This window comes from Myzus persicae, unplaced genomic scaffold (genome assembly GCF_001856785.1).
Source record: "Myzus persicae strain clone G006 unplaced genomic scaffold, MPER_G0061.0, whole genome shotgun sequence".
NCBI lineage: Eukaryota > Metazoa > Arthropoda > Insecta > Hemiptera > Aphididae > Myzus > Myzus persicae.
The window spans coordinates 237,972-254,284 of NW_019103911.1; the positions used below are offsets into that span (position 1 = coordinate 237,972).

Sequence of the window (16,313 nt, forward strand, 5' to 3'; positions counted from 1 at the left end):
CGTAAATCATAATAAGTTTAATGATGTAGGGAGTAAGGTAAAAAATAGTCATTCCAGAGTTCACAGGCCGTTAAGACCACTAGCCTATAAGTTACTTTGGTACCAATTTAAGGATATAAAAAATATTTTTAAAAAAGCTACGATATAACCTTGACAACGTTTAATTTGTGTAAATTTGATTTTTTAGTTCTAAAAACCGTTTGCTAATGATTTTTGTCCATGCACTATTGAGCGTACAACAAAATATGATGATCATTAGGTATGTTTCGGGCTTCAGTCATATTATTATGACAGATAAAGAGACACTAAATGTAAATGCGGCGTTCGCTTAACATTGATCTTTTTCCATCCACATTTATATTTGTACATACAGTTTAAGTTCCACAACTAGTTTTCAATGTCCCTTCTTTTTACGACCACGTTCGAACAAGAAACATTCTAACATGTGGGCGCTCGTGGCGAATACGTCGATGTCATTGCATTATTTATAAACTCAGTTATAGCTCGACCATAGTCATTAAACCCCTTCGAATATGTCTACCTTCGGCTTCTAGCACCAAAATAACATTGTTAAAATCAGACAGACAAGATGCAAGACGTTGTAGTACACATAACGTGATTCAAAGCGCAAAATTAATAAATGCAAGTTGTCTTATTAGTACAACATAGAATATTATATTTTTATGTTTGGTGATTAGAGAATATTAATTACACTGTCATTTCAATAATGCCCGTCTATTTTTACCGAACACGATGACTCATTTATAATTTTTGAATAAATTCAATTCGTCTAAAATTTTAATGGATTATACAGCCTCTCAGATCAGTTTAATGAATCATTCGGTTTTAGAACGATTGAATTTATTAAACGTTTTCAACTAATGAATAAAATTCAAACAAGTGGACTAGTGATTACACGTTGAACTCACTTTTCATGAATTAATTATGTTGGTGCTTTAAAGTGGTAATTAAATTGCTGAGCTCAGGCAGCTATTGGCTTGAAAACCAACAAGCTTTCATACAACCTACTATTATATTGACATTAAAAAGGGTACTAAAGCTAAAATATTGCTTTTACGTCCCTTGACAATATTTAAAGTTAACATATTGTTATGGTAGAGTGAAACTGCATTGATCTAAATATTTCATGCATACAAATAACGCCATATGTCATGAAAATGTTATTTGAAATATTTAACACATTTTTTTGTACTAGAGAATAAGATTGATATATTAAATTATTTACACAGAAAATCCATAAAACGTAAATCGTAATATAGATTAAAGTATAATACTAAAAGTTATACACTACATGTAGGTATCGTAAAACTTCCAATGTTGACTGTGTCCAATTTCCATTCAACAAAGTTTATTTACTACCTTAAAACTTGACTATCGAAAAAAATCATAATAATAATAACAATGGAGGTAACTTTCTCGGTACTGTTTTGAATGCTTCGTTCCTTCGACATCTGTGCAAAACATTATAGACCAGCTTTATTTTGAGCAACCAAATGAAAGATAGACTACTACTATACTACAATACTTAATTTGTTCAGTCCTAGAGTTATAGAGCTTTATAAAATTAACCACTTCCTATTACTCTGCAACGAATATCCCCAATCTCACAATATTGTCAATGATTGAAAATTTGTTAGTTTTTCACTCAGATTTATTTTTATTACATTAAAAATGTAACAAACATATCCTCAGCATGCGCATAAATCACATAATTATCGTTGTAAGCTTCTATTCACTTAATCTTATTATACAGTGACCCTTCATATAATGAAGGTACCTAAAAATAAAATTAATATTTTACAACAAAACAAATGAACTATAAAATGTATAATCAATATTGACCTTACAAAATAATAAAACACATCTCAAGTAGTTTACATATGAAATTGTATTTTCATTGCGATTAGGTTAATATTGTATAGTTATCGAATATTATTTGTTTCCGACTAACGTCCAATATAAACCTAACTTAATTTTAAAGTGTGCAAATTAAATTAAGAAACATAGGAATTAATAGTTTTTGCATTGTCCTTCAAAAATATATTATCAAATTATAGTGTCCGCGTTGTGACACTTGCAAAGTTATTAACACTGACATAGTATACATAAAACAAACTTTTTATAGTACGTAGTTAGTAAATGAAGACCGTTTTTACAAACCCTAAAATGCAAAAAAAATTCATAAAATACACTCTGCTCTTTCACACAACATTTGCAAAACAATCATTACAACATATTTTTTAATATTTCAATACATGAATGCAAATAATTCCACTAAAATAAGTTGAACTTAAAGTTATTATATTTTTTTAATCTAAATTCATTGGTTTTTTTTTTGTTTTCTAATTGCTATCCTAAACTCTTTTTTTTATGTTCTTAATTTTGGCTTTTAACAGAAATTTTTTGATCACAAGGGTGTTTTGATTGTTGGAAGGAGGGGCCTCCACCTTGGCCGTATTTATGCAAAAAAATTGTATATAGATACTTTTAAGATTTCTGTAAAATATGTTGTCTTATTGTTCTATAACTTCTATTTAATATTATAAATGTGAAGATTGATGGCTATAATGGAGGGTGTGTAAAGCCCCCCACGTGTTAGATATATTTAAATATAAAATTAAAACACCTCCCTAAATAAATCATAGCTTCCCGCCAGTGTCTGCTTACCAACTTAATAATAAATATGTGCAACTTATAGCTCATAATGGAAATCCTATCCCTGGCAAAGATTTTCATTGATGTATAAACTCTATACAATTAATATACGAATGGTATTATACAAGCACACTAATAATCATTAATAAAAATTCTGTTTGGACAAGTATTGTTCACACTTTGTGTGTATTTATATTATGTTATAAAAACAATTAATCAGATAGGTGTGTTTATTAAAATCTACGGTGACTTTATTATACATATATGCTGTTTTGTTTTTTTAACATTGATGTTATTTTATCTATTGCCATTCACTATATGTCTATATCATTGGGTTTTTCTGGAATAAACTTCACCGATTTACAATAGTCTTACTCCTTAAATCTCTAAACACGCAACTGTTATTGATCGCTTCTATAAAACGGATAAAAGAAAGACGTTGCTAATATACATGGGCGGATGTACTATACGAGAAAATTGAATTAAATCCTTACACAATAGTGCCGTATTGTTTTCTCCGTAGGAAATGGTCAGTCCAAACAGTCGTTTGTATTCTTGGATGTGGGTTTAATTTTAAAAGTTTTATTTCCCCATCCTTTATTCTTTTTTGACGGCACTCGAAAAGTGACTGAACCGTGACCAAATCGTAAATTCATATTGGACACAGAAAATAGCTGTCATATATCGATTATCGATGCTCCCGACTTTGATTCACAACAAACTAAAATAAATATAAATTTGGCATATAAAAAAGTCTTGAATAAAAGAGTGGAAATATTTTTTTACTTAGATATTGCACGATGTAAAAAATATAATAGTACAACATGATCAGATTGTCATCTACTTGTTTAAATATATATTTTTGCAGAGACCAAAAATGAACATAAGTCATACAAACGTAAAACTATTTTTTTATTCGCACTTCAGTTTTTGATGTCGACAAATTGATTACTAAAAGTTTTCAAAACATCTTGTATTTCCTGATCAGTACGTAAGTAAAAGTTCTATTATTTAAACTAAATCCAAACTTTGCATCAGACCTCGTATTTTTCATTTTTAAATAGGTACAAATGTCTGTATTTAGACGTTACCCAGACGTCAGACGTCAGATTTTAAACCATACCAGTAAAGTAACCAGTAAAGCTTCCTCGTACATATTTATCACAGAATTTTACTCGTTTTTCTAGTAAATACACCCCCCCCCCTAACCTAACCTAACCACGGTTTGTATACAGGGTACAACCTATATTCAAATTTTAATAGAAAAAAATATTTTTAAATCTATTAAATTAAATCTAATAAAGATTTTTAAATTCTTACATCATGATCGTAGGTACCCATTAGCGAAAGGTTACTCTTATGCTCGGAAATATGCTATGACAAATTTGTCATAGTTACATTTTCATATAAGTATAAACTGAAAAATGTAAATAAAATATAAATGTTCCACAAAATATCACTAGTGTCTGGTACTCTATTTATAGTTCCCTGATCAAACGTTGCTCAAACATATAATAATCTTAAACTAATAATTCCTTGTTTAAATATTAACAATTAACCGAAAATCAAATTTTAAATAAATATTGAAAGATGCAATTTATAGTTAGGAAATATATGATAAATAATCACCACTCGAGAAAGAGTTTGAAATTCTGTCATTCGATAAATTACATGATTTTATTTGGCCACAAGTCAATTTCACGTGTATTAGAAAAACTATAATAAAATATATTCGTATCTTTTAAGCCCTACGGATAAATATTGCAACGTATTCGATCAATCTCGGCAATTTTTTTAACACTCTTCGTCTCCTGACACTTAAAAATAATATATATGTCATAATATGTTATCCCTGCACCACTAATATTGAATATGAAGCTCCAACCTATATATAATTCAGTTTTCAGATAAATTATCTCTAAAACCTATAACTATGATTTGAATATTGAATTAATTTAAAATTGGATTTAAAAATTAAAATATAACATGAACAATATTCTAGAATACGTTTATAAATTTATGACGTGGTATCTATGAATAATATCAACGTTTTAAAAAAAAATCCAATTTAAATACCTATTACAAAAAACACGTAACACGCAAATTACATTATTTTCAAACGTATAATAAAAATATATTGTTAACTATATTAAGATATTTTTAACTGAAATCGATGAACTCATTCATTTGATATTCCAAATAAAAGGAAGAATTAAAGATTCAGACGTAATTAAAATAAAAGCAGGTAATGTGGGATTTTTTTATAAAACATTACTGTTAATACACTAAGGTCGTTATCTAAAACAATCTTACTTTTAAACTATCTATATTCAAATAAGTTACATCTAAGTTATTAAGCCACTACGAAATATTATTGAATATTTGTTTCGGTTATTGATGTTATTTAAGTTCCTGTCATTTGTGTTTTAAATATGGTTTTTACTTTTGTTTTAAATGTACTAATTATAAGCTGGAAAATTCCTATCATATTGTATAATTAAATAAATGACTCTGTCACCACACAACTTTAATCTCCTTAAACTTTAAGACATCGAAGTCTTCAAAATTCAGACTAAGGTCAAAATAAATCGAAACTGGCTATAGACTGCAAGTTTCCTTATATTCAATATTTTGAAATAAATTTTGTTTGAATTATTAATCAATACATGGAAATATGGGGACATTTGTTTCTAAAATATAATTAAATTATTATTAGTATTGATAAATAGTAAGCACCCAAACAAACACGGACCAAACCAAAACTATAACAATTCATACGGTGCAAGAACTGTTCTTGTTAATCTAAACGTAGTGTTTTGGGTTTAATGTAGTGTTACGGGACGTCACATTGTGTAAATGCACTAATTTAAACAAATAAAAAAATATGAAAAATTGTAAAATTATAAAGAATCAATTTTATATTGCAATAAAAAATAAAAAATAAAATATTTACACTTTATCTACTTAAAGAAAATTAAAATATATGTATTAATTTTGTCGTTGTAATAATATGCTCATGAAACTTGAAATTGTCATAAAATATAATATTGAAAAATAATATTCTTGAAGTGTATCCATACATTTTTATAAAATGTGCTTAAATAAAGAATATTAATAAATGTTTGCAAAATGTTTTTCTTTCTGCCAAAATTTGAACCCGACTACCCTACTAGATTATCCTAAACAATTACCTTCTTAGAATACCTACCAGTTATCCCAGATTTACGCACTGTGATATACCTATGTATCCGTATATCATATTTTCATACAATATTTATGTATTTATATGATTAAGAGATATTATGTAAAAAAAACTATATTAGGTACCTACTTATTAGTTAGTAATACCAATCGGTAATCGATATAATAATAAATTAGTGGCTTTGCGTGTCGCGGTTTCTGCAATCAATCAATTAACGTGATCGAGATCCACTGTCACTAGTTCCCGGGTTTGTGACCACTGACCTAACCCGGGTTCATAGTGGCAAAAACCTTGCCACACATAGGGAGTCTCCAACAACCGTACCAACCCTACAGTAACTCTTTCAAATAGCTAATAGCACCCAAAAAAATAGCCTCCGAATAATTAATAAATAAAAAATATTAATAATAATAATAATAAATTATTGAATACACCTATATTGTACCTATAGAATAATATATTATTAATTATTGGTGTACTATCCACAATTAACCTGAAATTAGGCCCTTCTTATAGTGGATAAAGTGAAGAAAATATTGCATTTCCAATGAATTTAATATTTTTCATTAAATTATCTAGATCAATCTTTCACAGAAACTATAGAAAAAAATAGTTATTTTTAAAGGACCCGTGGTTTACTAGTTCCTCTCAAAGCGCTGTTAAAATTGGTTATTATTGTTACAACTATCCTATACAGAAAACTTCACTTATGATCGCAGTGGATTTAAAACGGTTTGTTGAAATTTTCAGAAATAATAAACAGGTTAAAACAGTGTATATTGTATACCCCCAGAGAATGAGTTGTAAACACCGCAAAATCATTGGATGGCAGTAGGGCTTCATTTGGTGACCCAAAAGGAAACTAAAGCTAATTAGTATTGTTTTAATTGGAAAAATAAAAATACGACATGGTCTAATGGACAAACATAAATGCTTTTACTCCCCTGCACATCCACTATGGACATTATACTAAATATTATTCAATGGAAAGAGAAGTAGAAAATAATTTTTATTTTTGATAGAGGGTGTTAAAATATATATTTTTTTTCATTTTACGAATAAACTTTGATTGGGTACAAATTCATTGTACAAACCAATGCTCGCTAAGCTAATCCTCTTTTATTTCATTTTTAATTTGAAAAATATAAAGCAAATTCAGAGGACAAAAGTTCAATCAGTTTGCATTATAATTCATTGTACTAACCATTGCAACTTGACACTAATTATGATTTTGTTTGCGCTTCACAACCCATTTAGGCTTTTTACCACCAAAATAAACTCATTCAATATATTTCTATTTAATGCAGTTTATAACAAATTATATTGATGCTTGAAAATATATTTGGCCAATAACCTGATCGTCGCGATGCCAAATATGTGTATCGCGTAATATCATTTTAAACCATTAAAAAATATATGTATTATCTAACATTTTAACTACCATATAAATTCGCGTACAAAATGAAATATAAACATAACTGCGCACGTTTATATTATAATATAATACATATAATCTGGGGCAGATGGGGCCTGCTAACTGCAAGCGCATTTGAGATAATATCACTTACTAGTGTATGCTTATTGCTTATGACTACAAGTCGAAATCGCAGGACTCATTTCTATAATTTCTCCTTTTACATTATACTTTTCAAAGTATCAACTAAGTGTTTCTTCCAAAGTGTTCGTATATATTTTTTATTCAATTGCTTTGAATCACAACAATGGTCATTTATTTAATAAGAAATGGTTTTTGTTTAAGAATTACAGTAAAGTTGCTGACTATATTCTATAAAAATAAATTATAATAATTGATGCAATTATTCATAGTATACGTTTTTTTTTTCGTTCATGTATAAATCGAATATTCATTAAAACAAAGTAAAACAATAGGCGTACCTGATAACTATACATTATTATTAACTAAAAATGCTAAAAATGTAATTTTTATAATAATTTACTGTGTATGTACAATTTTACGTACAGTATATAAGTAGGTTAAGGTGCTGATTTTTTCAAATGTAATTGATGGCCAAATTAAATAAATAAATGTAGAAATTCATGTAAAATTAATAAAATATGGTGAAAAATATAGCCTTCTAAGGGTCGCGGATCGCAAAAACTTAAATATGTGTAATTGTGCTTAACCTGATGCTGCCTGCTTAAAAATAACCAAGAAAAATATTGTTTTGGTACTCTGTACACTGGTCAAGGTATTCAATATTGGCATATAAAGAACAATTTAAATAAACATATTTTAACCTTTGTATTGTAATTTATAATATTTTTTAACGTTTGTTAGAGCTATGTGTAATTCATTTGAATAACATATAATCTCACTAATAAGGAAGTTCTTACAAGTACGAGTATAATATTATGTTTATTTTATCTATGGACGCACGTACCAATGAATTTAGTTTCAATCATAATAAAACATAAAAAAAATTTTGCAATAAAGCAAAATAATAAGTTGAGTACACTTTTAGTAAATAATATTATATTAAAAGCAACATCATCAAGTAGAAACAATATTTTCGTACGATTAAAATAACTGTGCAATTAAATTTTAATTAACAAAACAAAGTTAAACTTTGGCCAAAAGTAATAATACATTTGAGTTAGATAGTATTAATATTACTTTCGATTTCTGAGAAAATGAATGAACAAGAATTATTGTTATTAGTTTTTGTACTTCCTGAGTGTAGTCAGATAAAAAGGATTTCAGTTAGCAACGGATAAGACAGAACGTCAAGTAAGAACTGTTTTAATCCGTTTCAGACAGACTGATGACTGCAGCAAGAAAAATAAAACTAATAGTCGGCTATCAAAATCTGCTACCAGCATTAAAGGATTTCACTTATTGCCGCACCTTCGTCCTTTGTCTTTATTTATCCAAATATTAAAAATGATATTTAAGCCCATAATACGTTTCAGATTTCCAACCTAACAATCTATGTTTTGACTATTATGTAACAAATAAATTCAATGAATCAAAACTTAATATTAAAACAGTAAACATAATTTTGTTTTAATTATTCAGACTAAATTGTATTAGTGTTACCGATAAAATAAAACTAATTAATAATTATCATGCGCAAATATAAATGAACTACCTATAGTTATATTATGTAAATGTTAAGTTAAATTTTGATTTTAACCTTTAGTATAATTATTTATCAGAAATACTCCCCAGTGGATTTATAATCCATATTATTAACTGGGAACTTATATTCCATACCTGGAAATATATTGTAATAATATTATGATCCATTACAACATCTTTCTCAAAAATAATGTATTTTGTAATAGTTTTAGATATTTACGTAAGCAATAGACATAATAAACCAATTATGTTTGCAGACGAGAAAAGTGTATACAAGAAAGTACAAATTTAGAAAATATAGAGTACAAAGCTCTTCAAAATAAAATATCACTTTATTATTCTAGTATTATATATTGTTTTCTGTAGAATGGAATTTTCATATTTTTATATGTAATAATAACAGATACTTCAAAATATAAGATAGTATTATATTTGTAAATAATTATTTTGATAATATACTTTCACAGCTCAAGTTGTAATTTTCCTCACTACGACATTACTCAAGTGATGAACCCTTTTTGCAAACAAAATATACTCATATATTGCAAAAGAACGTAATAACAAGCAATTACTCAGTATTGATCGTATTAGGTTTACTGTAACTAACTACTAAAGTACTAAAACACACCACTTACCGAATCAACGAAATTGTAAATATCCGATGAAATATTATCTTTAAATGCACCTTGCCTGTCGATTAAATCGAAAGCGTCATAAAATAAAAATACATTTATTAGTTAACTAATTATATAAAGTACTATAGGCGGATCTCCGAGTTAACTAAAGAAAACAATCAAACGAGCGTCTATTGTATTACTGACGTAGCCACCATAAAGGCTTTCTAGAATTATTTTTTAGTGTTTCTTCACGTAGGTAGTCTAAGGTTATTATTCCGTAGAAAGTCTTTGTAGTTGACTACAGTATAATGAAAATGTTTTGTTTTTAAACTATTTATAGAAAATCTATAAAAAAAAATAATATTATGATTACTTGATTCTTTTTTTTGGCGAGAAATTGTATTCATTTATCATAACATAATTCTAATCATTAAAAATTGACTAACAGTCAACTGTTGATGACATTTTTTTAAAAAAAGAAAGTTAAGCTGATAATCTTAATCCTTTGAGTTTTGAAGAGTAAATCGTATTATCTTGTGACATAGACAACAGTATTCGCTGATAGTAGTGTTTTGAAGAACTTATTTAAATATAAATATTTTAGTAGTCTACAAATATACGACTTGAGATTAAAATTAATGAAATCATTTTTTTTTTTTTGATCAATTTAAATGCCCAAACATCGCATACAAGTGGGTACCCTGGTAATTATTAGGTACCAGCAATACACCTGAATTCTTAAGTGTACTTATTTAATGAGAAATAAGCTTTGATGTATTTTATTTATTTTAATATTTGCAATTTAACAATGGTAAATATTGTCAACGCAATAATAATGAAAAACATTAGTGTCTCAAATCATTATAATGTTAAAGGTACAAATAGTTTTTGAAAAGTTTATTTGCCCCAGGTGCAAATAAAAAGAGTCAAGTGACCTGTTCTATTTGGTACCATTCGTTTTAAAAGACATTTGACATATATATGGTATCTTAACAGTTACATACTAAAGTGCGAGCTAAAACTCTTACATCTTTCTTCCAAAAAAACTAGCATACGATTTGTATAACAGGTACGTGTTCATGAGGAGGGTAAGTATGATATTTACGATTAACCAAGAGGAAATGCAGGTAGGAAAACCAAAAATCATCATCCCATTTTCTAATATATAGAACGAACCAACTCGTTATACTAAGCCGTAATATAATTTTGCTCATAAGGGTTCCCAAAGTGTCATTGGATAAAACTAAGAACGCGTACTGTAGATTCATATTACAGCATAATACATAATTAAATCAACATGAGAACAGAAATCAAGAAAAGACACAAATGTAGAAACCCTATGCCTATTTTAAAATTTTAATAATAATATAATGCGTGGCTTGGTGAGGCGTGGTCGTAAGCTTATCTGCGAAAACGCGCCGAGTGTACTCACCGACCAACGTTGCTAGCTCTCGGATGGGTGACCACTTGGGTTTTTAGTAACACATTCTTGCCACACATACACAAACACGTGTTACGATCCTACCAACATAAGAACCCTACAAAACCTATACAAAAAACTCCCCATCTTACCACGCCACACCCAATGGCCTATGTTACCTTGAGTTCCCCCCAATAAGAAAAATAATATAATGTGTAAAAAGTTGCATTAGTCAACGGTAAAGGAACAATTCGATAAGAAAAATCATGTAGGGGTATGAAAAAAAAATATTTAGAAGTGTGTAAAAACACTGCAAAAATAGATTTTCTTGTAATTTCATATTTTACTCGTCAGAATGCTTGATATTTCAAAAAAATCCTGAGTTGTAAGTAAACTTTTTTTGAGTAGATTTAATAATTATTTGACATTATTTATTTATATATTTTTTTTTATTTAAATTTGTATCGAACGATTACTGGGCCTCACTGAGAAAAACTCATGTGGAGGCCAGATTTAAGTATCAATACAGCTTATATGTAATATATGGTAACTTAATTTTTCAAAGAAGTACTCCATTATTATTGAAATTCTTATAAATATAATACATAGTTTTTTTCTTTAATTATTATTACCAATGTTGGATATTATAAAGCTTTGCACAATTTCATACGCTAATAATTTTACTAATTGATTATTTTGCAAATGGGTGCATTATGTATATTCATCGCCGGTAAAGTAATCAACCACTGGCATATTAAAATCTATATTTATTTTTAAAAATGGCTTATTTTTATGTTTTTATGTAAATCTGGACTAGGCAAAATACCTCATACGTCTTCTATCTTGAAGGTAGTTAAATTTTTAGGTCATCAAAAAATGTCTAATTGAACTCTTGATTTTCACACAGAACAAATAAAAATAAGCTAAGTATTAACTTGTAAAATTATACAATTTACTAAAACTTTTTACTAGATACTATACACAACTAATCAAGTTCAACCTCTACTATTATTAAAATATAATTATACGATCAGGCGTATTTTTTGTTACAGAGATTTTGAGGTTTATAAACTATGGCATATAGTTATATAATATATAAATAATAACTAAGTTTGATATTGCCTATGGTAAATAATAATTTATTTTAACATTTTCCAAAATCCACTTGGATATGAAGTATTTGAATACTTAAACTTTTAAATTAAGTATCAACCTTTTATAATCAAATTCATGGTATTATTATACATTGTAATTTAAGCTTTGAATTGTAAGTTTCTATAAACCCGCTATAGTAATTCCACTAAACCAAATACATTTTAAGTATTAAAAATTTTTCAGACACCTATAGTACCTACCTCTATGACTAAACCTACTAGAATTTAGTTCTAAATATAAAATAATTAAGAATGTCAATATAACTTATAAATTAGATAGACACTACGAGTTCAAAATCCAATGTTTTACAGTTTTTATAGAGACGTAATTAAAAAAAAATCGTCAAGAAATAATATGAATCTAATACAATGAAAGTATATTATACTTTTATTATGATTCATTGCAGTATTATTGTCTACTATTTATTTAGAGTGAAATTGCTTACTAATATTGATAAACATTCCTACGCATTATCACTATATTTTTATTAAAAAAAAACCTGAAATATTATTAGTAAGAAATTGTAAATGCTGTCTCATCATCTTCTTTGCTCATATGGATACGACAAAATAGTATAAAAACCATTGAATATATTTGCATTATTTTATCCGTAACTTTAATTTATTCTAAATAGCAATGTTTTATAATAGTTAATATTTCATTTTTATGGTTGGAACATCAGATAACTCGAGATTCTATGTATTACACACTTAGATAAAAGTTTGTAACAGAAAAATGTTTTCTTTAATTTTTTAATCCGCGTATAGAGTTGAGTTAGGTACTGTTGTACAAGTGAAAAAATATCCGTTCTTTAATTTTAGTGAGGCATCTTTTTGAAATACTGCCACCTTAATAAAAATGATATCCAAATAACAAGAGAAAAACCTGGATGTGCGTACGCATAATTTGTTTAGAGTAAATCCGCTATAGACAAACTCTAAAAGCCTTAAGCAAGAGCGGGGGAGAGAAAAGCAAAATAAATACCAGCTAGATTTACAAAAAAACAACAACAACAAAGAACTAACAAACGAAATTTGCTTTTAACCGGTAAATGGTGAACCCCACCTCGCGAGCCGTGTATAATGTATTTATATATGAAAAGGAAAAAACATGTAACTCGTTTCAGATGTATTTTACGAAACATTTATTATGTTGATTTCTGTACCGTAATATTGCGGACATTTAGAAACATAATTCTTTACGATTGCACATCACCGAATCCTCTAATTACATCTATAATCCAAAGCCACATACATCATAGTAATATACTAATTACACAATATGCGTCATATATTTTCATACGTCGATGAGTCGTCCAACCGAACTGTTATGGGGGACCATGTGAAATAAAATAATAATAAAGATCAAAATGAAATACGTACATTTGTTTTACTCGAAAATGAAAAAAAATAGATATAGAATATAGATTGTGCCTGTACGCAATCCGTCCGAAGTCATGCATTAACGAGATATATGACACGGAAACATTTTATGAAATGTATAACTTGTCGTCTGTGATTCTTCCGTAAACTTCTGAAATTCGTTCAACACAAGCGAAAAGGGTTTGTATCATTAGATCTATAATCATCAACCGGCTAGACTCGAGCGCTGCGTCGAGAGGGTAGCCATGTGTTTTCCCAGTGGAACAGAAAAAAAAACAAAAACTATTTAACAGTTTCCGAAACACTTCAGACCGAGACCACCACACACATACGCACTTGACACCCCGCGCAAATAAAACACTTAATACAGAATAACATTCAAAACAAATATTTATGTTTGTGTGGGTTAATTGCCTCGCTTACCTATATCTACATCACAGATGTCTCATAATATCCAAATCGTTGCAAATTCAGTTGGAACAGATTTTTTTTATCTCAATACGGATAACAAAAATAATGTAGTATTAGCGTCGGTATAGTTTTAATCTTTAATATAAGTGGTATAGGTGGTTGCACAAATGTCGAGTACATTTACGTTTGCCAAGCGCGAGCCCTTATTAGGCGACAGTACATAAAATAAAGTATGATATTGAAAATCATCTAAAATGATACAAATGTTCAGATAAAAAATGCGTATTTTTTAAATCTTAAATTGATCTATATACGACATCATTAATCCATTTAATGCAAAAACTAAGTTAAATAAATATGTATTTTTACCTATAAGTCAATAAGTCATTATTTCAAATGTGAATTTATTCCGGCATAAAACATTTTTTTTATTCAAATACCGACAGGATATTATGTACTATATATAGAACATGGATACATGGTATTGGACACTTCCTTCGCTCACTGTGGACCAATTATAATAAGTTATCTTACATTTAAATTTATATCCTTATCAGAAAATTTACTCCAATGAAGCGAAATAATAATGTTGTTTATTGTTAGTCGAGATTTTTGAGTTAATTACTTTAAATAAAAATCCTAGTGTACAATATTATAAAATACCATTTCATAGCAACATTAACTAATTTAGAAATATTTACTAAAAAATTAGAATATTTTAACAAGCGTCGAACATACTAAAGTTTTTTTCAATTTTAATTTAATTATATTTTATTTAAATCTATGACTGAAAATTGTCTTTGAAATTAAAGTTTAAATTACAACAACTGCTAAAATTGACCGAGTTAAAAATATAGATAGATATATAATTATAATATAATATTAAAGTTCCTACATAGTTCAACAATTTGTCTATATTTTTTGACTTGTTTCTAAATATAATAAAAAAAATATAAATACCATCGTATATGAATAATTTTCCAACAAACATAGTTAAAAAAAATTGTCAAAACAGTAACTATATAATAATAATAATAATAATACCTATATTAGCGACCATTTAAAAAAAAAAGATACCTAATACCACATGCACACATCAAGTCCAGGTAAAACCCAATATCAATTATTGTATTTGATTTAAAAACCGAAAACATGGATCAGTCATCGACTTACCAATAAATTCTCGGACTGCAGTCCCAAAGTATCGCACTTAAATTGTCCCGTCTCCGTTGTCGGGAAGACCGCGTGACACGGACGAACGACGTCAGTTTATAGCACGCGATATCGCCGGAAGCCGATGCACCGGAGACCGAACGACCGAACGTGAGTGCACGAAGCGTGAGCGAAAACTACCCGAAGCGGCGGCGGCGGCGGCGGCGGCGGCGAGACTTTGGACCGCGCACCAGTGCTGCCTCCCACGACGTCGTCCATCGTCATATTATTATTATTTCGTTGTCACCATACCGGAATTATACCAGACACCGCGGCCGGAGACACCCGCCGTTCGACGACCGCGACCTGCACCGATTTCCGTGCACGATGTAGGTACACGCTGTTAAGAAACATATTTTTTAAAAATACATTGGTTACGGAGACGATTTGTCCAAAGGCTTATACCAAATTTCGTGGTTCGTTTTTATTATTATTATTCAAACTACAGATTAAAAAACAGCAGTCGCACGCGGCTACTTCATTATTTTATATAATCTATATATATATACAGGATGATTCACCAAGCATGCTCACCCCCTTTTATTCTTTAATAATGAATTTATTCAAATTCTGATTTTTTGAATTGTGAAGTAGATTTACTTAAAGACGCTATTTTGAATTATTCAGATTTTTCATACCGTTTAGGGGGTGTCCTGTGGCGATACACACTTATTTTTTTTAAATGAGAACCAACTTTCTTTATTGTACATTGTTAGGCAGATGATTTTTTTGAAAATTTGTATGTACCTGACAAAATTGAAATTCGAACCAGTACTGAATATAATAGTTGTGAGTAATTTGAGCCTGTGTACTTACTACTAATAGGTTAATATAAGTCTATAATCATAAGCGCAATTAGAGAGGGGTTGGAAGGGCTAAGCCCCCTCAAAAACATTCAAAGCCCCCCCAAAAATCATACAAAACTTTATTTTATTATATTGAAAAATAAAAAAATGTGTGATTACCACTGAAAAAATGAATAAAATAAATTTTTATTATTCTTTTTTTAGTAACAACATTATAAAAATGGTCTTAATACAAGTACCACTTTAGAACCAAAATCATATTGGAAGATACATGCTTTTTATCCAGTAATAGATACAATAATATGTCAAATGAAAGAAAGATTTTCTGAAGA

At 28.5% G+C, this 16,313-nt stretch overlaps 1 long non-coding RNA gene across 1 annotated transcript in view; it reads right to left on the reverse strand.

Annotated features, from left to right (window-relative positions):
- Positions 1-15,310, reverse strand: part of LOC111036232 — a 33,693-nt gene extending 18,383 nt beyond the window's left edge. Inside the window, exon 1 of the long non-coding RNA XR_002604744.1 lies at positions 15,137-15,310. This is a non-coding gene — a long non-coding RNA (uncharacterized LOC111036232). The remainder of the gene's footprint in view (positions 1-15,136) is intronic.
- Between the last annotated feature and the right edge of the window lie 1,003 nt (positions 15,311-16,313).